The sequence below is a fragment of the Triturus cristatus genome, chromosome 6 (genome assembly GCF_964204655.1).
Source record: "Triturus cristatus chromosome 6, aTriCri1.1, whole genome shotgun sequence".
Classification (NCBI taxonomy): Eukaryota; Metazoa; Chordata; class Amphibia; order Caudata; family Salamandridae; genus Triturus; species Triturus cristatus.
In genome coordinates, this window is record NC_140589.1 from 1,236,264,895 (window position 1) to 1,236,278,972 (window position 14,078).

Here is a 14,078-nt window from a genome sequence, read left to right on the forward strand (position 1 = left end):
CTGCGGAAATGTGCTCGGCAGAGAGGGGTGACGGCATGGCGTACGGGGCCTACAGACCTGCAGGGCAGCAGCGTCCGAGGGCCTGGCACCACCCGACCCCTTCCGCTCGGGGTCAGACCACTGGGGGGCATGAGCTGCCGGGCCGCTCGGCCTTCGCTCTGCTGGGTATTGTGAAGGGCCTCCCGCCAGGCAGCAGGCCCTCGAGTCGGACGGTCCATGCGGGGAGGAAGCTAATTTCTTGAAACAACAGCCGAGGCAGGCCAAGCAGTCCATCCCTAAACGGACCAAGAGTGCCCAATCGATCAGAGTACAGCTGGGGCATCCCCTCTGTAGGCCGCCCTGCGCGGGGGGGATGGCGACTTCACATCCCTGCCTGCTCCCGGGGCGAGCAGGCACGAAGGGAGGGCCCATCGATAGGTGCCAGGAGGCAGGCGCGCACCTGGGCCCCCGGGGGCCCCGGCGGGCAGATCCGGGCGCTGCCTTCCCTGTCTCACGGTCGCCGGACCTCACGGAGGTCTGACGCAGCAAACCCAGAGAAATAAGGACCATCGGGAAGGGACTGAGAGGCAGGTGCGTACCCGGGCCCCTGGGGGCCCGGCGGGCGGGCCCGGGCACTGCCTTCCCCGTCTCTGGATTGCCGGACCTCCCAGAGGTCTGACCCAGCAAACTCGGAGAAAAAGGACCACCAGGAAGGGGCTGAGAGGCAGGTGCGTATCCGGGCCCCTGGGGGCCCCGGCGGACAGGCCCGGGCGCTGCCTTCCCCATCTCGTGATCACCGGACATCACGGAGGTCTGACCCAGCAAACCTGGCGAAATACGGACCATCGGGAAGGGGCTGAGAGGCAGGAGCGTACCCAAGCCCCTGGGGGCCTCGGCGGGCAGGCCCCGGGTCTGCCTTCCCCCGTCTCGGGATCGCCAGACCTCATGGAGGTCTGACCCAGCAAACTCAGAGAAAAAGAACCATTGGGAAGGGGGCTGAGAGGCAGGTGTGCGAACCCGGGCCCCTGGGGGCCCTGCTTCAGGAGGGCCCGGGTGCTGCCTTCCCCTGTCTCTGGATCCACAGACCTCATGGGGCTCTGACCCAGAAAACTCAGAGAGAAAGGACCATCGGGAAGGGGCTGAGAGGCAGCAACATACCCAGGCCCCTGGGGGCCCCGGAGGGCGGGCCCCGGGTCTGCCTTCCCCTGTCTCGGGATCGCCGGACCTCACGGAGGTCTGACCCAGCAAACTCGGAGAAAAAGAACCATCGGGAAGGGGGCTGAGAGGCAGGTGTGCGTACCCGGGCCCTTGGGGACCTCGCTTCGGGCAGGCCCGGGTGCTGCCTTCCCCTGTCTCGGGATCCACGGACATCACAGGGCTCTGACCCAGAAAACTCAGAGAGAAAGGACCATCGGGAAGGGGCTGAGAGGCAGGAGCGTACCCGGGCCCCTGGGGGCCCCGAAGGGCGGGCCCCGGGTCTGCCTTCCCCGTCTCGGGATTGCCAGATCTCACAAGGTCTGACCCAGCAAACTCGGAGAAAAAAACCATCGGGAAGGGGGCTGAGAGGCAGGTGCGCATACCCGGGCCCTTGGGGGCCCTGCTTCGGGCGGGCCCCGGGTCTGCCTTCCCCCGTCTCGGGATCACCGGACCTCACGGAGGTCTGACCCAGCAAACTCAGAGAAAAAGAACCATCGGGAAGGGGGCTGAGAGGCACGTGTGCGTACCAGGGCCCCTGGGGGCCCCGCTTTGGGCGGGCCCGGGTGCTGCCTTCCCCTGTCTCAGGATCCACTGACCTCATGGGGCTCTGACCCAGAAATCTCAGAGAGAAAGGACCATCGGGAAGGGGCTGAGAGGCAGGAGCGTATCCGGGCCCCTGGGGGCCCGGGCAGGCGGGCCCCGGGTCTGCCTTCCCCTGTTTCAGAATCGCCGGAAGTCACGGAGGTCTGGCTGACCCTCTCCCTAGTAATCCAGAGGAAATTACCCCCCTTTCTTGTAACACGAGGTGACAGAGGGGACCCAAGGTGCGAATGTACCCGACCTCCTGGAGCCCTCGCTGGGATCCGGGAGGCAAATGGACACTCATCGAGACTTCCAGGCAAGCCCGGCCATCTGGTCACCCCATTGGAAAGCATTGCGCGTGACCAGATGGCCAAAGGGACATGCGCGACCAGATGGCCGAAGGGACGTGCGCGACCAGATGGCCGAGGGGACTGGCGCGACCAGATGGCCGAGGGGAATGGCGCGACCAAATGGCCGGGCTTGAAAGGCAAGCCATCTGGTCGCTCTGTGCCCCAACGAATGAGGGAGCAGGCACCAGGGCATGGGGGACCGGAGGCCCAGGGCCCCAGCTGGGCCCCAGCCATGGAGGTTGCGTGGGGAACCCGACGGGCCCTCCAACGCGGGGCCCGCAGAAAACCTTGACAAGCAGGGGAGGCCTGCACGGGATCGACAGACCCCAATGCCGGACCCCTGGACCCAGCCGGGGCTCCCAGGACCGCAGGCGCAGGGGAAGCCTCCCCGGGCCCTCCGGACCCCGTCCCGGGCACCCTGCCACGCGGCAGGACCCAGGACGGAGCCCGGGGTGGAGAGGCCACCCTCCCCGGGGCCCCCAGGGGCCCGGCCGGAGCTCCTGAACCCAGCCGAGTGAGAGGAGGCTCCCCGGCCACAACGGAAACCCATCCCGGGCCTTTGGGAGTGCTGCAGGCCGAGGGACGGGGCCCGGGGCTCCCAGGACCGCAGGTGCAGGGGAAGCCTCCCCGGGCCCTCCAGACCCCGTCCCGGGCACCCTACCATGCGGCAGGACCCAGGACGGAGCCCGGGGTGGGGAGGCCGCCCTCCCCGGGCCCTCAGGGGCCCGGCTGGAGCTCCTGAACCCTGCTGAGCGAGGGGAGGCTCCCCGGCCACAACGCAACCCCGTCCCGGGCCTTTGGGAGTGCTGCAGGCCGGGACACGGAGCCCGGGGCCAGAGCCACTGACCCGGGGCCCGACTGGGCCCCTGGACCCAGCCAGGTCTCCCAGGCCCGGAGGCGCAGGGGAAGCCTCCCCAGGCCCTCCGGACCCCGCCCCGGGCACCCTGCCACGCGGCAGGACCTGGGACGGACCCCGGGGCGGGGAGGCCGCCCTCCCCGGGGCCCTCAGGGGCCCAGCCGGAGCTCCTGAACCCAGCCAAGCGAGGGGAGGCTCCCCGGGCACAACGGAACCCCATCCCGGGCCTTTGGCAGTGCCGCAGGCCGGGGCATGGTGCACGGGGCCGGAGCCCCCGAACCGGGGCCCGGCCGGGCCCCTGGACCCAGCCGGGGCTCCCAGGACCGCAGACGCAGGGGAAGCCTTCCCTGGCCCTCCGGACCCCGTCCCTGGCACCCTGCCACACTGCAGGACGCAGGACGGAGCCCGAGGTGGGGAGGCTGCCCTCCGCGGGGCCCTCAGGGGCCCAGCTAGAGCTCCCGAACCCAGCCGAGCAAGGGGAGGCTCTCCGGCCACAACGCATCCCTGTGCCGGGCCTTTGGGAGTGCCGCAGGCCGGGGGACGGGGCCCAGGGCCGGAGCCCTGACCCGGGGCCCGGCCGGGCCCCTGGACCCAGCCAGGGCTCCCAGGACCGCAGGCGCAGGGAAAGCCTCCCCAGGCCCTCTGGACCCCGTCCCGGGCACCCTGTCACGCGGCAGGATCCAGGACGGAGCCCGCGGTGGGGAAGGCCGCCCTCCCCGGCCCTCAGGGGCCCGGCTGGAGCTCCTGAACCCTGCCGAGCGAGGGGAGGCTCCCCGGACACAACGGAACCCCGTCCCGTGCCTTTGGGAGTGCCCCATGCCGGGGAATGGGACCAGGGCCAGAGCCCCCGACCCGGGGCCTGACCGGGCCCCTGGACCAGCCGGGGCTCCCAGGCCCGGAGGCGCAGGGGAAGCCTCCCCGGGCCCTCTGGACCCCGTCCCGGGCACCCTGCCGCGCGGCAGGACCCGAACTCAGCCGAGCAAGGGGAGGCTCCCTGACCACAACGCATCCCTGTCCCGGGCCTTTCGGAGTGCCGCAGGCCGGGGGACAGGGCCCAGGGCCAGAGCCCCCGACCCGGGGCCCGACCGGGCCCCTGGACCCAGCCGGGGCTCCCAGGACCGCAGGCGCAGGGAAAGCCTCCCCGGGCCCTCTGGACCCAGTCCCGGGCACCCTGCCACGCGGCAGGATCCAGGACGGAGCCCGGGGTGGGGAGGCCGCCCTCAGGGGCCCGGCTGGAGCTCCTGAACCCTGCTGAGCGAGGGGAGGCTCCACGGACACAATGGAACCCTGTCCCGTGCCTTTGGGAGTGCCCCATGCCGGGGGACGGGGCCCAACTGGGCTCCTGGACCAGCCGGGGCTCCCAGGCCTGGAGGCGCAGGGGAAGCCTCCCTGGGCCCTCCGGACCCTGCCCCGGGCACCCTGCCCTGCGGCAGGACCCAGGACGGAGCCCGAGGCGGGGAGGCCGCCCTCCCAAGGGCCCCCAGGGGCCCAGCTGGAGCTCCTGAACCCAGACGAGCGAGGGGAGGCTCCCCGGGCACAACGGAACCCCGTCCCGGACCTTTGGCAGTGCCGTGGGCCGGGGGATGGGGCCTGTGGCCGGAGCCCCCGACCTGGGCCCCCCCGGGCCAGGACCCAGCCGGGGATCCCAGGCCCGGAGGCGCAGGGGAAGTCTCTCCGGGCCCTCCAGACCCTGCCCCGGGCACCCTGCCACGCGGCAGGATGCAAGACGCAGCCTGGAGCAGGGAGGCTGCCCTCCCCGGGGCCCTCAGGGGCCCGGCCGGAGCTCCTGAACCCAGACGGGCGAGGGGAGGCTCCCCGGGCACAACGGAACCCCGTCCCGGGCCTTTGGCAGTGCCGCAGGCCAGGAGACAGGGCACGGGGCCAGAGACCCCGACCTGGGGCCCGGCCGGGCCCCTGGACCCAGCCTGGGCTCCCAGGACCGCAGGCGAAGCCTCCCCGGGCCCTCCGGACCCCGTCCCGGGCACCCTGCCATGCGGCAGGACCCGGGACAGGAAAGCCGCTCTCCCCGGGGCCCTCAGGGGCCCGGCCGGAGCTCCTGAACCGTGCCGAGCGAGGGGAGGCTCCCCAGCCACAACGCATCCCCGTCCCGGGCCTTTGGGAGTGCCGCAGGCTGGGGGATGGGGCCCCTGGACCCAGCCGGGGCTCCCAGGCCCGGAGGCGCAGGGGAATCCTCCCCGGGCCCTCCGGACCCCACCCCGGGCACCCTGCCACACGGCAGGACCCAGGACGGAGTCCGGGGTGGGGAGGCCGCCCTCCCCGGGACCCTCAGGGGTCCAGCCGGAGCTCCTGAACCCAGCCGAGCGAGGGGAGGCTCCCCGGGCACAACGGAACCCCGTCATGGGCCTTTGGCAGTGCCGCAGGCCGGGGGATGGGGCACGGGGCCAGAGACCTCGACCTGGGGCCCGACCGGGCCCCTGGACCCAGCCAGGGCTCCCAGGACCGCAGGCGCAGGGGAAGCCTCCCCGGGCCCTCCGGACCCCATGCCTGGCACCCTGCCACACGGCAGGACAAGAAAGGAAGGAGCCCGGGGTGGGGAGGCTGCCCTCCCCGGGGCCCTCAGGGGCCCGGCCAGAGCTCCTGAACCCAGCCGAGCAAGGGGAGGCTCCCCGGACACAATGGAACTCCGTCCCGGGCCTTTGGGAGTTTGCCAGGAATGGGGCCCAGGGCCGGAGCCCCCGACCTGGGGCCCAGCCAGGCCCCTGGACCCAGCCGGGGCTCCCAGGACCGCAGGCGCAGGGGAAGCCTGCCCGGGCCCTCCAGTCCCCGTCCCGGGCACCCTGCAACGCGGCAGGACCTGAACCCAGCCGAGCGAGGGGAGGCTCCCCGGCCACAACGGAAACCCGTCCCGGGCCTTTGGGAGTGCCGCAGGCTGGGGGACGGGGCCCAGGGCGGGAGCCCCTAGACCCAGCCGGGGCTCCCAGGAGCGCAGGGGAAGCCCCCCCGGGCTCTCCGGACCCCGTCCCGGGCACCCTGCCACGCGGCAGGATCCAGGACGGAGCCCGAGGTGGGGCATCCTCCCCGGGCCGTCAGGGGCCCGGCTGGAGCTCCTGAACCCTGCCGAGCGAGGGGAGGCTCCCCTGCCACAACGGAACCCTGTCCCATGCCTTTGTGAGTGCCGCAGAATGGGGCCCGGGGCCGGAGCCCCCAACCCGGGGCCCGACCGGGCCCATGTACCCAGCCGGGGCTCCCAGGCCCGGAGGCACAGGGGAAGCCTCTCCGGGCCCTCTGGACCCCACCCCGGGCACCCTGCCATGTGGCAGGACCTGGGACGGAGCCCGGGGTGGGGAGGCCGCCCTCCCCGGGGCCCTCAGGGGCCTGGCCAGAGCTCCTGAACCCAGACAAGCGAGGGGAGGCTCCCCAGCCACAACGGAACCCTGTCCCGGACCTTTGGCAGTGCTGCAGGCCGGGGGATGGGGCCCGAGGCCAGAGCCCCCGACCCGGGGCCCGATCGGGCCCCTGGACCCAGCTGGGGCTCCCAGGCCCAGAGGCGCAGGGGAAGCCTCTCCGGGCCCTCCGGAACCCCGCCCCGGGCACCCTGCCACGCGTCAGGACGCAGGACGCAGCCCGGAGCGGGGAGGCTGCCCTCCCCGTGGCCCTCAGGGGCCCGGACGGAGCTCCTGAACCCAGCCAAGCGAGGGGAGGCTCCCCGGGCACAACGGAACCCCGTCCTGGGCCTTTAGCAGTCCTGCAGGCCGGGAGACGGGGCACGGGCCGGAGACTCCGACCCGGGGCCCGGCCAGGCCCCTGGACCCAGCCGGGGCACCCAGGACCGCAGGCGCAGGGGAAGCCTCCCTGGGCCCTCCAGACCCCGTCCCGGGCACCCTGCCACGTGGCAGGACGCAGGACGGAGCCCGGGGTGGGGAGGCCGCCCTCCCCGGGCCCTCAGGGGCCCAGCTGGAGCTCCTGAACCCAACCCTGCCAAGTGAGGGGAGGCTCCCCGGCCACATCGGAACGCCGTCCCGGACCTTTGGCAGTGCTGCAGGCCGGGGGATGGGGCCCGAGGCCAGAGCCCCCGACCCGGGGCCCGACTGGGCCCCTGGACCCAGCTGGGGCTCCCAGGCCCAGAGGCGCAGGGGAAGCCTCTCCGGGCCCTCCGGACCCCGCCCCGGGCACCCTGCCACGCGTCAGGACGCAGGATGCACCCCGGAGCAGGGAGGCTGCCCTCCCCGTGGCCCTCAGGGGCCCGGACGGAGCTCCTGAACCCAGCCAAGCGAGGGGAGGCTCCCCGGGCACAACGGAACCCCGTCCTGGGCCTTTAGCAGTCCCGCAGGCCGGGAGATGGGGCACGGGCCGGAGACTCCGACCCGGGGCCCGGCCAGGCCCCTGGACCCAGCCTGGGCACCTGTTCTGCTCGATTTTCCTGGCCTTCTTGTGTTAACAAGTGATTGGATGTGACTTCAGTCTCTTATCATTCAAGCCTAAGGGTTAGAGTAGTGAATGGAGCCTATTTACTAGGCACTTTGATATGATTCTGTGCTCTTCCCCATAGATCAGGGCTTGCATATATAGCCTAGGGGATAGATTCGTTAGTATTAGGGATAACCTGTCCTATAGTGAGGGTATTTCATGGAGCTGTGCTGAATTCAGGCCTGTTAGGCCTCAAACGGGAGAGACTCCATCTTTCTTTCTGCTTCGGCAGCTTGGGATGCTTCTAGGCCAAAAGCTATGTTTTAGTTATGAGGTGTTATTCGCTTGGAGAGAACCGGTTCAGGCCGGCCCTTATCGAAGGATTGTATTTTTCTTCATGCCGAAGACACTACATCAGGCCGGCCGGCTGGGAACGTGTCCTTGGTACGGGGAGGTACAAGAATTTGGTGGGCGGCAGGTTACGGGCCGGAATTTTCCATGAGGAAATGCACCTCTATATTAGTGAAAGTCTGAGGCAGTTACATGTTCAGTCCGTAGGCGGCATCTGGCCGTTAGCAGTAAAGCTACTACTTATTCCAGGGAAGACAGACGCCATCTTGAAGGCGGAGAAGAACCGAGAGACAGATGCTTTCCTAGCAGAATAGCCAGAGAGGAGAGAGTAGCCGATAAGGAAGAGGTCCCAGTGACTCGAAGAAGGGTGACTCCCGGCGAGCCGAGATACAGACGAGAAGGGAACCTAGATGACCACTGAGTGCAGGCTACATACTACTAAGGTGATGTCGACCCTTTCTTATTAGAGTGTACAACTTAATCTTTCACTTTTCTTTGCAGGTTATGTGTTATATCGTAATGTTATGTGATTATGTATGTAATGAGTAATAAAATATCCAGTTTGTAGTGAACCAACATGTGCTGCGTGTTCTTGTATAAGAGGGTAGCCTATTCTTCTAGTCAGCTGCGGCTATATGAACAGATGTTAACCCTGATCAGGTAAGTGGTAACTGAATAAGGGAAAGAGGAGCCCCTCGAACCTGAGAACAGGCTGTACTCAAACTGACAATCCTTGTGTGATCTGATGAATAGTGAGCCCTTTTTGTATGTTATGGTAACCATAGGATGAACTGCCGTATGAGACTGCCATCTGGGTAGAGAGGTCTGGATTCGTAGGGGATCGCGAGGCCGCCGATTGTGCTGATACTGTCGTCTGGGCAGAGAGGTCTGGGTTCGTATGGGACCGCGAGGCCGCCACTTGTGATACTGTCGTATGGGCAGAGAGGTCTGGGTTCGTATGGGACCGCGAGGCCGCCACTTGTGCTGATACTGTCGTCTGGGCAGAGAGGTCTGGGTTCGTATGGGACCGCGAGGCCGCCACTTGTGATACTGTCGTTTGGGCAGAGAGGTCTGGATTCGTAGGGGATCGCGAGGCCGCCGATTGTGCTGATACTGTCGTCTGGGCAGAGAGGTCTGGGTTCGTATGGGACCGCGAGGCCGCCACTTGTGATACTGTCGTTTGGGCAGAGAGGTCTGGATTCGTAGGGGATCGCGAGGCCGCCGATTGTGCTGATACTGTCGTCTGGGCAGAGAGGTCTGGGTTCGTATGGGACCGCGAGGCCGCCACTTGTGCTGATACTGTCGTCTGGGCAGAGAGGTCTGGGTTCGTATGGGACCGCGAGGCCGCCACTTGTGATACTGTCGTATGGGCAGAGAGGTCTGGATTCGTAGGGGATCGCGAGGCCGCCGATTGTGAGATCTTGGTATACATAGTAGGAATCCCCTGTCCTTAGGTGATAGATATATGTGGTTGTAGGATTGTAAATAGGTTCTAGGGAGGGGGTAACGTTCTGGCTGGGTTAGTGAGGCCCTGATGAGTGGGTTCTATCTGATCCGAAAACCCAAGCAGAACATTTGGCGTCACGAACCGTTTACGAAACCTGTGTGCGTTGTGGTTGTATCGTGTTTGCTTCTGGTGCGTGTGTGGTTTCGTTTGTATATTATTTTTACATAACTGTGAGTGTAGTTTTCTTTTTTCTTTTTCTGTTTTTCTTTATTTTCAACCATGTGTTCTAGAAAGTCGAAATCTACTTTTAAGTTGCCCGTTGATATTCCCGGCTGGGATTCAACGCCTTATGAGGCCTTAGCCCGTGAGTGGGCTGATTCTACTGGTTTGAGTGAGAATTGGAATTCTTTTTTGGAACTGGCGGAGCCGGCTGATGTGATCGCTTGTTTACAGAAGGCGCCGATATCTAAGGGGGATGAACTTCCCGTTTTGGGGCGCAGAGGTTGGATTGTTCTGTCTGCGTACAGGATCCTGCATGAGAGGTTGTTGAAGTTACAGAATGTGCATAAGGATGTGGAAGCGAATTTTGTTGAGATTCAGAATGCTCATACTTTGTTGCGGCGTCAAAATAAGTTGCTTGCCGACAAACTTGATACATACCAAACTATTGCCGAGAGGGCGGCTGTGCGAATTGCTCGTTATAAATACAAAAATCGGCGTGGTCGAGTTTCGAAGCGAAAGGTGCGTCTGGTCGTGGCGAAAGCCGGACTGGATTGGAATCCTGATGAATGGGATGGTAATATCTGGAACTCCAGTGATTCTCCTTCCTCGGGTGAGGAGTCTGCCAAGCGCGAGTCCTCTCGCTCCGGCCGTGATTGTAAGTCTGCTTCTTGCGCCTCTGATGGTGCACCCCGTGATTGCGCTCGTCCTTCGAGCGGGGTCGATGCTTCTTCCACTGATTGTACTGGTCGAGCTCCTTTTTTTCCTTGTCCCGCGGTCTCGGTGCATCCGGTTTTTTCGGCGGAAGTTGCAGCAGGCTCCCGGTGCTCCGAATGGTATTGCTTTAGACTCTTTGGAGGATTTTACTCAACAAGAAATTAGTGATATTTTACAAAGATTTCGGCAGCGAGCTGGTGAGTCCTTACTCACATGGATGTTGCGCCTTTATGAACTGGGCGCTGCTGGCATTATGTTGGATGCTGGCGATTGTTTGAAGTTTTGTTCCTTGAGTTCGGATTCTACTGTACAGGATCATTTTCGTAACTTTAATGTTGGTGGTCAAATTTCTTTGCTTCAATTGGCGACTGAGGGTTGTAATCAAAAATATCCTACTGAATCTGATTGGCCTGTGAATGACAAACCGTGGTATACTTTGCGCGATGCTACGCAACGTCTCAAAGAGGAGGTGATGAAAACGGCAATTTTTCTGAATACTGCTGACAGGTTGCTTGAGGGTTTCTTGACATCTTCTGTGCGGAATCGTATTATTCGTTCTTCTCCTGTTGCTTATAAGCAGGTTATGATGACTTTATTGATTAATCAGACTGGTAACATGTTATCTGTGGTGCTTGAATCGGTACGCCAACTCGGTGAGTTGGGTGAGTGGTTTAAACCTGAACGGCAATCCCGGCCTGACACTCGTACTCCTGGTGACAATAAACTTACTAGACGTGATATGTTTCTTGGTCTTCTGGCCGATGGTGTGCGGAAAGAGGACATTGATGGTGAGACTACTTCTCGTTTGTGGGAAATGTTTCGCAAACGTGGCTTGGATCGGAAGGAGGGTGCCCGGCGTGTTCGGACGACTGAGTGTGATCGTGGTTTTTCTGACGGTAGCGGTGATGACGACCGCCGTGGGCGCTCTGATCGTCGTGATGATCGAAGTTATGTGCGTGACTTGTCCCCCCGTCGTGAGAGGGACAGGGAGAGAGAGGGGGAAAGAGAGAGGGGGAGAGATGATTATGTTAATAGCAGACGCAGAGATGATAGGGATCAATCCCCTGAGTTGAGAAGGAGAGAGGATCGACACACATTGGCCGATCGAAACCCGCAGTACAATGCAGGGAACAGTAATCCATTTCGTAATGGAGATGGATATGAACAGGAGGTATCGATACCTAGGAAACGTGAGAGTCTTTATCCTGATTTATCCTGGTACACAGAACGCAGTAAAGATGACTAGGAAATAGGTCAAGCTCCAGTACACAGATGGGCTCACAGAGATAATAGACCCTATGTAGATATTGATATTTATTGGAGACATCGTAATGTCCAAAGGGCCCGAGCATTGGTAGATACAGGAGCGGAGGCCACTCTTATTCATGGAAAATCAAAGAAGTTTAAAGGTCAGCCTTTTACAATTACCGGATTAGGCGGAAAGGAAACTCCCGCAGTTCAAACCTTACTTGAAATGAGAATAGGTAGAATTCCTAGAAAAGAATACTCTGTATTAGTGGTGCCACTCTTAGAATTCATAATTGGAATTGATATTTTGAAAGGAATGACTTTGCACTTAGATGATGGATGTTACCAATTTGGAACTAGGCATTATATATCGTCCAGGCCTGTACGGGTTGGTCGTTTAAGAATGCCCCCCATAAAAGTTCCCCAGGCGACAAAAGTGGTTCGTCAGAAGCAGTATCGTATTCCGGGTGGTCATGAAGAGATTAGTACCACTATTCAGGAGTTGGTGGATGCAGGTGTTATCACCCCAGTTACTTCTGCTTGGAATAATCCTGTTTGGCCTGTACGTAAGAGTGATAATTCTTGGCGCATGACTGTTGATTATCGAGAATTGAATAGACACACACCCTCTTTGACTGTTGCAGTACCGGATGTTATTACCCTAATTGAAAGAATCCAAAAACATCCAGGTACATGGTATGCGTCCATTGATATTGCTAATGCTTTCTTTTCGATTCCGATTGCCCCTGAGTGTCAGGAACAGTTCAGTTTTACGTGGAATGGGCGTCAGATGACGTTTAGAAGTCTTCCTCAGGGCTATGTACATAGTCCTACGATATGTCACCGGCTGGTGGCAGAGCATCTGGCTGAGGTACCAGTTCATCCACAAATTCAGATATGTCACTATATTGATGATATTTTGATCCAAGGCGAATCACGAGAGGAAGTTCAGACCCAATTGGATAGAGTCATTGAGTGTCTGCGCGAGAAAGGTTGGGAAATCAACCCGGATAAATTACAAGGTCCGCCCCAAGCTGTAAAATTTTTGGGTATTAATTGGCATGAAGGGCACCGAGAAGTGATCCCTCAGGTTAAACAGAAAATTCTTGATTTCGCAGTTCCGTGAAATAGGAAAGAAGCCCAAAGCTTCATTGGTTTGTTTGGATTTTGGCGCCAGCATATTCCTCATTTGAGTCAAATATTGGCCTCTTTGTACCGTGTCACTCGTAAAAAGAATGCATTTGAATGGGATAAACCACAGCAAGATGCGTTCAGTCTGGCAAAAGAAGCAATTCAGCATGCTCTGGATTTATGGCCTGTATGTGATGGTGATGTGGATTTGAATGTGTCTGTACAAGGCCTTTATGCGAATTGGAGTTTGTGGCAGAAACAAGGCAAGAGTAGAGTACCGTTAGGTTTCTGGACCAAAAAGTTACCTGATGCTGGTGAGCGTTATACACCTTTTGAGAAACAGCTACTTGCATGTTATTGGGCTCTGGTGGATACCGAGCAGTTGACTTTGGGACATGATATAGTTTTGCGACCTGAAATTCCTATCATGCAGTGGGTTATGAGTTCGCCGAAAACTCACCGAATTGGACACGCTCAAGAGGCGAGTGTGATTAAATGGAAATGGTATATACAAGATAGGGCACGTGTGGGACAAAAAGGAGTTGCATCTTTGCATGAGCAGGTGGCGCGGGCGCCATCGACTGAGACTGAGAGTGAATGTTTCGTACCTTTAGTACAGGAATCTCCTGTTAAGTGGGGTAAACCTTTTGATGATTTGTCCGCAGAGGACAGAAACCATGTCTGGTTTACGGATGGTTCAGCAAGGTTCATGGGGACGAAACGGCATTGGAAGGCAGTGTCCTATAATCCGATCACACAAAAATTGCTGAGTACAACTGGTGAGGGTAAGAGCAGTCAATTTGCTGAACTCTATGCTGTTTATCAAGTTCTGAAACAAGAGTTACCTGGCATATGTCATATTTTTACCGATTCTTGGTCTACTGCCAATGGACTGGCAGTTTGGTTACCGACTTGGTATTCCCATAGTTGGAAAATCCATTCCAAGGAATTGTGGGGAAAAGAATTATGGCAGGAGATTTGGGAAATGCTCCCACAGAGTACTGTTACAATCTTCCATGTGGATGCTCATACCCCGATAGACTCTCTTGACAAATTCTTTCATAATATTGCAGATGAGAAATCTAAAATTGCTGAGGCAGTGGTGGACACGCAAGATTCTGATATTGCGGGATTGGCGAAATGGGCACACCAGAAAGCAGGACACTTTGGAGAGAAAGCCACTAGCAGGTGGGCTGCTGATCGAGGAATTTATATTCCCCTAGATTTAATTAAAAATGTTATTTTACATTGTCCCATTTGTCAGCATATCAGGCAGCGCAAAGTGCCCCAAATTGTTAAAGGTCATTTACATCGCGGGAAAGTGCCCGCTCAAATTTGGCAGATTGATTACATCGGTCCACTTCCCATGAGTAGGAATTGTCAATATGTTTGCACTATTGTCGATACATACAGTGGCCTGTTGGTAGCCCTTCCCTGTAAGCAAGCTACCCAATTGAATACCATTAAAACATTGGAATTGATTATGATGTATTATGGTGTGCCATTCCAAATTCAATCTGATAATGCATCCCATTTTCGTGGAAGATTGGTACAGGAATTCTGTGTGGAAAACAATATTGACTGGGTATTTCATATCCCATACTATCCGCAGGCCTCGGGTCTTGTGGAGAGA